We start from the raw sequence: 12767 nt of genomic DNA on the forward strand, positions 1-12767 counted from the left end.
GAGGTAATAGAACCTAGGGGGCAGTTGTGGGGGTATATTTTTTGAGTACCAACACGTGGCATGGTGACGCCGACGTGTCAGCCGAGGTGCCACGTGTCGTGGTAGTTATGCCGAGGATATCTTTGGCGAGGCCGAGGTGATCTCCGAAGATATCGGAATCCGAGATAAGCGGATAAGGGATAAGAATCCTAGAGTAAAGAGAAGACTTAGCCAAGATAAGGATAAAACTCTTAGGGAGTTTATCTTTATCTCTTGAAGAGTCCAAAGTCAGTACTGAATTGGAGTCCATAGAAGTCAGGCTTCTAGTAGGACTTGGATTGAGTAAACTATAAAAGAGAGGCACCCCCATGGGTCTAAGGTACGCAATTTATGTTTTGAGCAATAAGTTTAGCACTTGATTATCTTTGAGAGATATACTGACTTGATCGTCGGAGTGTCCCCGGGTGGAAGAACCACCACCGGAGCCTTTTCTTTCTGTTACAGGTTAGCTAAAGCCATCTATTCTGCCAGTGCTCTCCAACTGATTACTAAACGGGCAGTGTGGTCAGATTTTCACCCACACAATTTTTATTATAGATTTGACCTTGCTAGCAAACTATTCTAATTTTTTAACTGTTTCAATTTAGTATAGCATAACTTATATAAGTGCATTTATTTAGATAAAATGTATTTATTTGAATTATATCACCCCTCTCTATTTTTCTGTATATTTTTTCGTAAAAAATTAAAAAAACATACTTTATTTAAATAATTCCAAATATCCCTAAGAATGTGCAATTTAAATAATTTAATTATTTGATTTTCCTTTATTACAATTGACAGACGCCTCCCACCCTTATTTTTGATCATCACCGCCCTTCCTTTTCTCCATTCAACACTACTACTCTCTTTTCCTAACTCACTGTCACCCCTCTCATTTCTTTACTAATCCATAACAAAAGGTGATTAAACTGTCCAAATTGCTCATGTTTTGCTAGATATAACTAAAAAGAAGAAAAAATATATAAAAAAAAACTCAAAAATTGTTTTAAAAAACTTTAAACCAAACAAAATGAGAAACTTATTGAAACGTGAATGTGTTTACTCTTTTTCTATCTGAAAATTTTAAACATTATCATTTTTGTTTCAAGGGCTGCTGCCTTCTTGTCTTCAATTAAGAAAAATATTTTAATGTCTGACAGTAGAACTCAGCTGGAATGTTTACCTTAGGGCTCATTGAGTCCTCCAATCTCAATTTGCTAAAGTCTCTATTTACCCCCTCTCCCCCAACCATAATCGCCGCTTTATCTAACCAAAACAAAAACAAATTTCTAGAATGCAAAATGCTATTACCAGCCTTGGCAACAATTTTTATCTCAATCTTTAGATTCAAATGTTATAACAAGCATGCTTAACCATATTGAAAAGCAGTCGAATGGTAAAAGTGTTTTCCAAAGCAATATCACCTCAATCGAGAAGAAGCGCATCATCGCTCATCTATATTTTTGGTAACATATCCGGTAAGATGAAATGTACAAAATTGGAAATGATATTCAGCCCCAACAGTTAACCTTATAACAACAGCAATGTGAACACTTTCGTTACTATTTGTTACAATATGAAAGGAAAGCCAAAAACTTGAAAAGTTGCCCTTTCTAGTAGAATTAAGGAGGTCTAGACTAGGGATAAGCATATTAAGATCACTTTTTGGATGAAACAAAACCCGCAAATCCTATCATTGCTGCAACATCGGCATCTACCTCAGTTTCCTCCTCTGCTGCCTCCTATTTCTGATCCATATGACAAATCAACAATCAAAAATCATATTATATTTCTCCTCAAGTAACATAAATTGGAGCATGTGCATCTCGTCAATTTTCCTTTTTCCTTCATTAAGTTTGTGTATCTATGCTTATCAACAGGAAGAAAAAAAGGGAAAATAGATTTGGAACTAACCTTCTTCTCTTTCTTTCTCTCTCTACGTTGACATTTCCTTTCCTCCTCTTCTTGCTGCTGTTTTAAGATCCGGTCATCAAAATCTATCAGAGAAAAAGAACAGAATCAATCCAGTTTTTCCTCGTATATCCTCGTAGCAATGGAAATATGTCAGGCAGAAAAAGAGTTAAATCTGAACATAAGAGAATTGAGCAAAGAAATGGAACTCGTAACACTTTTTTGGTTCACAACTGAGCAATCAATATTTATGAATTGTATTAAAGAAGTACACACAAGATATACAACTAAGCAATCAATAATACTGTTGATACTTAAAAATTAAACATCTGAACTCAACTAGCCTTAAATTCCAACTAGCACAATACTTTCTTATTTTCAAGTCTTACCTTGCTCAGTAAAGGGTCCAGTATCTTTCCGCTTCTTGAGAAGTTCAAATCACTCTTGTATCTGAAAGCCGAAGAAGGGTAGAGTATTAGAACACACTATAATGCTATGAATAACTTCGTGCCCAATATGGAAACTTGGGGTCCCAGATGAATAATTTGCTTTTCAGAAAAACTGAAACATTTGGGAGTAGCGAATTTTTTCATCACATAATGTATACATATTGCAGGCACTTGTTTGTTTAGTAGGATTATTAGGAGGGATTGGATGTTCCCAGAGATATAACGCCAGAACTATTATATTCTTTAATCTAGCCATATCTGATGTTTAGTTGGGGCAGGATAAGAGATGGCATGAGGTGGACCCAATACTTTTATTGCCATCAACTTTTATACCAAGCCTTAACCACCATCTATCTAATCCTCAGACTAACAATATAAGCCCCATGGAGGCACAAACAAAGGGGACAAGTGACCCCCATCAACTATTTTCAACCCAGACTATTTGATCCCGCATGTAAACGCGGCCATTATACACAAATTATTTTGTTTATTCATACTCAGCTCCGTTTATCTACATTGTGTCCTATACTCGTAACAAAAAATGTACAACACGAAGAAATTTCTAGTTAGGATGCAGACCGACCATGGATATAATCTGAAGACTACTGAGAATGTCATGCATTACACAATTGATGTCTAGAACCAAATATTAATCCCGTCAAATCTGATGCTTCTCACTTTTCCCTCCTTTTTCATTTGTCTTTACAAGATCGAAAGAACATATCAAATATTCAAGAAAAAAACTATAAGCAGTGGATTACAATCATTCAATTGGATAAACTTTTGGCCAATTATCATTCAATTCATAAGCGATTATTGCCTGTTGCAAGATTCCCACATGCAGTAGAATGCAGCAAGGAGGCAACAGCTAATTCTACCTCACCAGGTATCCCCTTCCTAAAGAAGACTGCCAACATTTTTGGAATGTAAACTAAAAAAATTGTATCGCAATTTTTTTTTCTTTTTGAAAACACCTTATTTTTTAAGAAAAACTTTAAGCTAGGCAAAATTACAAATCAAACCCTGAAGTTTTAATTGTTTCAATTTGACCCCTACGTTTACCAATCTTGGCCATCCATCTATTTCCATCTAGAGAGTAACAGAGAATTTTTTTTTTCAACAGGTGTCAATGTCATTCTCTTATTGTTATTTCAAATGCATATAAAATAAAAATCAATTTGTACCATAGACCCTATTACAGAGAATCAACCTCCTCTTCTTCCCAAACCATTCCCCAACACTACCCCTCCATTCCCAAACGGCACCCCCTTCCCCCAGCAACCCCCCATCTCTGGACACAATACATGGCGGCAACTTTCTTCTTGCAGCCATTCTTGCCAAAGAATGTGGGGCCAACAATGGCAGACGGGGGTTGTTGAGTGGTTGCACTGGTGGTTGTTGAGTATATATACATGTACATATAATATACAGTTAGAAAAATATATATTTGTATATATAGTAAAGGGAAAGTTACCAATAAGTTCTACAATTTTAATGTGGACAATTAATTCAGTCCTATTTTTTATAACTTGTTCCCAAAAAGTTCATTTCTCCATGGTGGTACGTTTTATTCTAAGTTTATTCTGTACATTAATATATGAATAATGATTTTATAAAACAAATAATTTATTTAAAAATCTTTTTAAAATTTTAAAAATATGCAAGTTCTATCAAATAAAAGCATAGGCATAAAATTCATTATTTTCTGTTATCTCACACTTTGAAAAATATATGAATTTCCTATGGTATTATTTCTCACAATTCTCAGAGAAATATTAATAAAATTAGGACTTTTGGATTGTTTACCACATATTTTTCATAATGCAAGACAACATAAATTGATGAATCTTAAGCCATAGTTTTTTTATATTAAATTATTGTTTATCATTTTGTTTGATGAATTTGTTTAATTTTTACTATTAAAAATATAATTTTTAAGTAAATTAAAATTGTTTATACAATTTTTTTATTTATATTTTAATTAGAAAGGTAGATTTGGAAGAAAACATGCCATTAAGGAGAAGTGAACTTTTTAGGAATAAGTTATGAAAAACGAGACTTAATTGTCCACAGTGATATTTGATAGGACTCACTAGTAAGCTTGATATCAAAATAAAACTTATTGGTAATTTTCTCTACAATAAATGGACGAAAACACTCATGTTCTGTTAGTTTTATTTAACAGAAATAAACAGAAGGTTAGAATTGTACCCAATTTAAAATTATGGTTTCAAATTGAAACAATTAAAACTCCCATCCCAGGTTTGATTTGTTACAAGGGTCAAACCCCCTCTTTTCTTTTCTTTTTAAAATTTTTTTTTGCTATTATCTTAAAATTGCAAAAACTATTTTGCACCCAAAAAAATAGTTGTTTTCAAACTTTTCATTGTTTTTGTTTCCAAAAACACAAAAAACAAAAAATGATAACATTGAAAATGAAAACGATACCAAACAGTCCCTTAATTTTTATTTTTGTCCCAAGGGTAGAGGAAAAGTGTGACAAACCCCTATAGAACATGAGCGTGGAAATCGTTGCATATCAATGGTGGGTACTTTCACTAATTGAGGCAGGACAAGCAAATTCTTTGGAGTTTATAAAGTGAGAGATCTACGGTGTCCTGTCTTTTAATATCCCACATGACACTTCTCATTATCCAGTGAAAGGTATTGCTTTTGTATGCACTTCATAAGCTTCATTATTATCTTATTCAACTAACAACAACTTATTAGCTTCTCTTTATTCTCCTTTTTTCTCATATTTCTATAATTCCATTGTAAAATTTAAATTACTTGCAAACATGTAGCTGCTCAAGAGAGGCCTGTTCCACCCGCATAGACATGCCCAAAGCTCTTTGATTTAGAGAAATAAAATCAAAAGAAGCATAAGAAGAGAAAACAATAAAATAAAAAACAGAAGCTAGTGGAATCAGTATGCATACGGATGACTTACGTTTCTTCCCATTGATATGGTCCAAATAGTTAAACCTTCACTACACATTCATAAACTGAGCAGTAGTACGCTGCCTGCAAAAAATATAATTATAAAACAAAATGCCAAAGCAAAGAGATTATAGGATAGAAGCAAATGATAAAATTATAGAAAATCATTCTTCTTTGCTTTCAAAATATTCCATGGATGTATATATTACATTCACATATAAAAAGCACCAGTGTCTCAATCCAAACTAGATATCCTTAAGCATAAGTTGATATGAGACCAAAATTGCCTGGCATGGTTATTTATCAAAAAAAAGAAAAAAATTACCTGGCATGGTGTTGCCAGAGTCTAGAACCACATGTGGACCAATTACAACCAGACATCACCTTACCCCTGATGTTAAGCCATTTAATGTTTCACATGATATCATTGTTCCCACACTTGAATGATACTAGTAGAAGGTGGTGGCGGTAGTGGTAATAATTGTTATGGTGGTAGTAGTGGTTGTAATAGGAGTAGTATGGTTATTCAACAATTACCAGATAATGACAAGGTACATATCCAAGACCACAAAAAGAACGAGAAGATAGTAGTAGTAATAGTAGTAGTAGCAGCCGCAGCAGCAGCAGTATGGTTATTCAACAATTACAGGATAATGAAAAGCTACATATCCAAGATCACAAAGAGAACGAGAAGAGACATGATATTACTATATTAATATGTGATTCGAGAATACCTGTTGGCTTAGGGGTGCTATTGGAGTAACAACCTGCCAGGGAAAAGATAATCATATATTAAAGTAAATACAAAGAAGTAATGAGCCATGTGAGAAAATGGCAAAAGCCAGAATCCAAGTATATCCAATATATGAAGTCAAAGGTTTTTCAATAGTTTAAGGTCGATAAAGAAATAACAACCATTCTTATCTCTTATTATAGCAGGAAACTGATAAATAATCCAAGAGCATAATAAATTCCATCATCCCTCAAATAGCATCCAAAGAGTTATAGCAAAAACCAAAACTTTTACCTTCAAAGCCACAGGAAAGAGTTTCATACCCATATGCAGATGTTCATGTGCTACAATACATCTAAGCTAAAAATTTAACTTGGGGACTTGACAGTGGTTCGAATGAGGTTTTGAAGATGATTGATAAGATGGATACTCTTGAGGCAAGGGGAGCTTCGATGAGGCTCTTAGGATGAAAAAAATGGGTTTGGAGATCAAATTTGACAAATTTGTGTATATCAAACAAATCTCTTGGAGCCAAAAAGCCAAGATCAAGAGTTTCATGGCCATATGCAGACAATTATATTCATGTGCTACAATATGTCTAAGCTGAAGGTTTAAATTGGGGACTTGAGAGTGGTTAGAATGAGGTTTTGAAGATGATTGATAAGATGGATAATCTTGAGGCGAGGGGAGCCTCAATGAAGCTCTTAGGAGGGAAAAAATGTAGTTGAAGATCAAATTTGAGAAATTTGTGTGTAGAGAGCAAATCTCTTGGAGCCAAAAAGCCAAGATCAAACGGTTGAAGGAAGGAGATAACAATTCTAAGTTGATTCATAATGTAAATAGGAAAAAAAAAAAGACGTTATAAAAAGGTTAACGTCAATTGTGGAGAGGGAAGATCAAATTGTCAATGCGATCTTTTCTTTCTATATAAGGTTGTACTCTTTGCGTGGGGCTAATGGGCTAGGTATCTCAGGTTTAGAGATGTCTCCTATTGATGATAGTTGATGATAGTAAGTTTGGATGCTTAGAGAGGCCTTCAATGAAGTGGAGATTACTATGGCCAGTTTGATGTGAGAGGGACAAGTCTCAGGGCCCCAATGGCTTTACTATGGCCATTTTTCAGGATTGTTGGGAGGTTGTAAAGAATGATCAGATGAAAGTTGTTGCAGCATTTTTTGAGAATGGGATTGTTAACGCTTGTACAAATACTGCATTTATATGCTTGATTCCTAAGAAAGGAAATTCTTTTAAGATGGCTGATTTTAGGCCAACTAGCTTAGTTACGTCTTTGTATAAAATATTGGCAAAAGTATTGCAAAACAGGTTGAGATTAGTTTTAGGGAGCACCATTACTCCTTCTCAAGGGGCTTTTGCTAAAAGTAGTCAAATTTTGGATGTAGCTTTGATAGTTGAAGAGGAGATAAACGAATATAGCACTAATAAGGAGGGTATTATTTTAAAGTCGATTTTGAAAAAGCATATGATCATGTGAACTGTGTTTTCTTGGATTTTGTTTGTAGTTTAAGGGGTTTTGGTGATAGGTGGAAGAAATGAATTCCACTCTATTAGAGTCAAGACTCTAGTTATTGGGTCCACTCTCAAGAGATGGGGGTTGTCCTCATCAGTGTTATTAAAGGGGCGCCTAGGCTCAAGTCCCATCCAAGCCCAAAATTTGCGCCTTATAGTGTTCCAGGCCAAGTGACTTCAATAAGGCGCACCTAGGCCCAAGTCCCATCCAGGCCCAAGGTTTGCGCCTTGTAGTGTTCCAGCCCAGGCTTCAATAAGGCACACGACTAGTCCATGGCGCATTAAGGCTCAAGTCTTGAGGGGGTTTTTTTATTATTGCTTTAATTGGTTTTGTTTAAAATCTGACCATTGATTTAAGATGATGCAACTACAAAAGATCCATACTCTTCTTACACACGCCAATACATTAGGCATTCAACCATAAATCAATAATAAAATAAAAATTAGCCATAATTCCAAATCTCCGAAGAACACTTTACTATACTGCATGCCTTCATTATCCAGTCCAACAAATCCAAAAATTCTTCATCACGTTGTTGTCTTTTTTCCCCCCTTCTTTTCTTATGTTTCTGTCCCATTCTCTTTTCTTCTTCTTGTCTACATTATTGTTTCTCTATTTTTCTCTTCTACGTTGCTATCTTCTTCTTCACATGGCTATGATGATGTTGCCTTCTTCATCTTCCATCTTCTTATGCTTATTCTCTAGCCTTCTTTTCTTTCTCATCATTCTTTAGACTGATCTATTCCCCCCCCCCCCTTCTTATTCTTCTTCTCCCCTCTCATTTTATTCATATTTTATGTTAAATTTTGAAATATTGTTCATTTGCCTATTTTAAAATAGTAGTATTTGTTGGTATATATATTTTTAAATATTTAAGATTTTATTATGCTTATGTTGAACCCTAAATTATTTAGTTATATTAAATTATATATTTTTTTACGTACAAGGTGCGCCTCACTTCAATGAAGCCTGTGCCTCGCCTTACGCCTTGAGCCTAGGCCCTAGGCCCTAGGCCCTAGGAGACCTTGGCGCCTTGGTGCGCCTATCGCCTTTAATAGCATTGGTCCTCATCATCATCCATGCTTGAACCTATAAGAGGCATGAATATTGAAACTGATTTCCTCTTCTCCAAGTAGAAGGAGCCAACCAAAGTCCATATTATTGTTGTTTAAGAAGCAAGTATGAGTCTATGACATTCAAGTTGATGCCACAAGATTTTCTCTTACTTGATGCCACTAAAATGGCTTAAAACCCAGAAAAATTGTTTCAACAAACTAACAATATCACCATTTGTTAGTTTTCCAAAAAAGAATGCATGCTAAATCAAAGAGCTAGTTTTCCAAAAGAATCATTATGTGCATTCAGCAATCCGCATGGACAAGAATAAAATACTCAATCAACAAATAATTGAAGTCAGTGCTCAATTTGTATGATTTCTTATTTGCATGTCAATAGAGAATAGGGTCAGAATACATCTTCTAACTTCAAAGATATCTACTACAAAATCAGATAACAAGTCCTATGATGCAGCCTATATTTGCAAACTTGGTTTATTTCATTTATTTTGGAAATGAGTAATAGTTTGTTAACTTCTGTTAGTTGTTTTTGGCATATTTATAAGCTTATGGGTGGGATGTGTCCACAACGAATCGAAGCAATCACATGCTAGGCACATGTCTCTTAAGCTACATAAGATCATGACACATTACCTATGACAAACCAAGGACTAGGATCTATGAATTTTCTTTTTTATACCTATTCCTAACACTTTAGGGACATCAGTTGGATAATTGGGGGAAATTGTAAAGGTGGAGTCTGTAACTCTCTTTATTACTTCTCTTGCACTTCCTCTCTTCATTCATTCCATCTTTGTCTCTCAACCTCTCTTAATCAAGTTGGTGTTGCCAATGCCAGTGATTAGAAGCTTTTTCGGCATGGCTTGTTGCTCTTTCCTTTGCTTGTCACACTGTCATTGCCAAGGATGAACCTCAGTTCTCACCCTTCCTCCATACCTGTCCATTTCGTCTCGAAGTTAACATTTTATCAACCGATTTGTAACCAACTATAAAAGCTGGAGTGGTGTAATTTTAATAGTTTCAAATCCAATTAGACCTTTATTTGTAGTTGTAGGTTATTAGTTTGTTTAGTCCTGCACATTGAAAAATTTAACCATTTCTTTTCCCATTGGTCATATCTTAAGTTCATAATTACAGCACGTTTAGTAAATGTTTTAGTGATGTTTCCAATTGTAAATATAACACGCCTTACTTAATGAATTATATTTCAAAATCAATATTCTTTCTTCTTTTTTTCTTTTTCTTTTTTTTCCTCTTCACTCAATTTCAATTGTCTTCCTTGTTGTCTTTTTGGTTTTCATGCAAACTTAATTGATTGGCAGGTTCTGGTGCCTACCATAAAGTTCTCCACAATTTATGTCTACAAAGGCTTAAACAACCCCATTGCTGCACTGCTCTTACATTTCACTTCTCAAGTTATTGCAAAAGGAAAATAAAATAAAAATCAATCAATTAAACAGCAGAAGATAAATCCATGTCCTCGTCAGTTCTATGGATTTGAAACATGCATTCCAACAACCATTACAATAAGAAACTAATCAAATCTAGTTTCTAACAATATCATATGCCATTTAACATGCCAATTGAAATTAACTATTCATCAGCAACTACAATGGAAGGCTGACATAAATTAAAACAAAGTTGTCAACTTGAGTCTTTCCCAAACGAGTCAAGGTCCACTTCATAATCCCTGTGTTTCAAAGGTTTCCTTTGTATTGGGGGACCTTTTGCTGCAAAAGATGCAAACCCATCAAATAAAACTCCCATGCAGTCAAGACTTAATAAGTACACGCAATGCATATGCATAGAGGATCAACTATAAATCAACCATCATTTCAAATTCAAAAATTAAATATATAAATATTAGTTAAATTTGCTTACAGTTGGATTCAGACCGAGATTTTGTCTCCTACATTACAACAAAAATCAACCCATTAATTAGACAAATGAAAAAAAAAAATTGCCCTTTGTGTCATTTTGGTCCCTGTAATTTCAATTCACTTGATTTTGACCCTTAATTTTAGATTTTGTGTCAATTTAGTCTAATTGACAATGCTGATTAGGGTTTTTGAAGGAAAATGGTCACTAAATTGGTTGAGGTTAACTCACTGAACAAATTTACAATTTTCCCACAAAAGCATAACACGCCGCTTATATGCGCATTTTCCATTGAAAAAACAATTGTAATCCACTGGACCAAATGGAGACAAAAAAATAAATCAAGATCAAAATTGAGCCAATTGAAATTATAAGAACCAATCTAAAATGACACAAAGGCTTTTATATAAGAAATATCGGTATAATTTGCCCAAAAAAAAATTTAATACAGTGATCAAATAAGTTCTGAGAGACAAAGAACCTTTGGTTCGCGTTCACGAGCACGTTCCAAATACTCTTCTCTATCGAACTTCCTCCAAAAAGTGTTGTCAACTCCAGCAGCCTGCATACAAACAAACACAGTTGATTTTAAGCATCATTTTTTTTTTATATCACAAGAAAACACCATTATAAAACAAACAAGGGGCACATCCCAGCACTTCAAAACAAAACAAAACAAACCCATACACTAAAACATGTCAGACAACAAACCCAAAAAAACAAAAAACAAAAAAAGAACTATAGAACCAGAACAAATACAGGGACTAAGCTTTATGATTGTAGCATAGAGCAAGGCAAACCCCACTACATACAAGCTTGCCAATTTTGCAAAGAATTCTTAACTCCCCTCATTGAGCTAGCTCTAGCTCTAGCTCTAATATCCTTAACCATTTCAGCCACAATCACATCTTGATGTCTAAATTTCTGAGCAAAAACTCTTCTATTCCTTTCTACCCAAACTTGGAGCAATTCACTTACAATACTTAGTTGACATTCATAAAAAGTATCTAATGAATTATGAGTTCAATACATCCTGTTTAGCAAAAAGACGGATATCCTTGCTCATTATCAGACAATCACTTATTCGCAAACCTCGTGTGGGGCTAATAATTTTCATTTCCCATCTCATGAAAAACCCTTTTCGACAAACTCCTATGTTCCTTTCATTTCGTTTAACTTCCTGAGTAACAAGCCTATATGTTTTTATAGAGTACAAGCCAAAGAAACTTGAACATAGTGCATCTCAGAATGCTGTTATTACAAGACCAACATAAAGGATCACTGTAAATATGATTCAATCTAAGCAGCTTTGCCCAAATACTCTCAGTAAAAGACATAAGAAGAACAGGTGTTCATGATTTTAAGCATCATTGTTTGAAACAGCATCAATATACATGGATGTGCATGAAAGAAGAGTATGGAGAGAATTGAGCTTACATTTTTGCTGGGATGAGACATTGGAATTGGAATAGAATCTGAAGCTGAAGCTGATTTACACTTTTTCTTGAGAGAAATTCGATTGTAAAGATGAATTCGAGAAAACCTTAATGAGAAGAAGAGAGTAGACAGCGTTGATTTAGGGACATATAAACCAAACCGAACCGAGGTATATTTTCGGATATTTTTAGTAGAAAATAAAAAATAAAATGTGTTTTTAAAAGAAAAAGAAATGGAAAATTCCTTTAAAAAAAAAACTCAAAAATTGACATTTATAATCAAATAAAATTTTAATTTTATCAATTAAATTTTTTTTATAACCATTAAACTTAATATAAGTGTACATGAAATGTCAAAAATATTTTTTATTTATTTATTTTAATGATTAAAATATATTTTTCCTGTCGGTTTTATTTAAAGAAAATAAACAAATATTTAGATTGAATTTTTTTTAAAAATTTGTATTTAAATTGATAAAATTGAAAACTCATAATTTATTTTGTTATAATGGCCAAAATCTATGAATTTTATGTAATTTTCCCAAAAAAATATTGTTACTTTTTTTTCTTTTAATGTTTTTTTTTTCACATTTCAAATATATGAAATTTCACATTATTAGAAATTATAATTTTAAAAAAACAATTCAGAAACCAAAAAATTTCACACTTTTAAAAATATTTTTTGGAAGTGTGAAATTTTTTTTTTCCATTTTTTATTCAATTGAATCTTATTTAATAGATCTTATCGAAAAGTTTTAAAATATATAAATGTTATAAGAAATGAATTTGTACATT

General features: G+C 33.6%; 1 pseudogene across 1 annotated transcript; it reads right to left on the reverse strand.

The window, feature by feature from the left end:
• Positions 1-1679: 1679 nt before the first annotated feature.
• Positions 1680-12133, reverse strand: LOC114313882 (uncharacterized; annotated as a pseudogene). Its single transcript, XR_014360213.1, has 9 exons — positions 11974-12133; positions 11018-11098; positions 10540-10567; positions 10308-10388; positions 6056-6088; positions 5332-5405; positions 3202-3288; positions 1936-2018; positions 1680-1763 (listed from the first exon to the last, which is right to left on the reverse strand). The product of XR_014360213.1 is annotated as an uncharacterized LOC114313882 (transcript).
• Positions 12134-12767: the final 634 nt, after the last annotated feature.

This window comes from Camellia sinensis, chromosome 2, assembly GCF_055761805.1.
Source record: "Camellia sinensis isolate YWXY chromosome 2, ASM5576180v1, whole genome shotgun sequence".
Classification (NCBI taxonomy): Eukaryota; Viridiplantae; Streptophyta; class Magnoliopsida; order Ericales; family Theaceae; genus Camellia; species Camellia sinensis.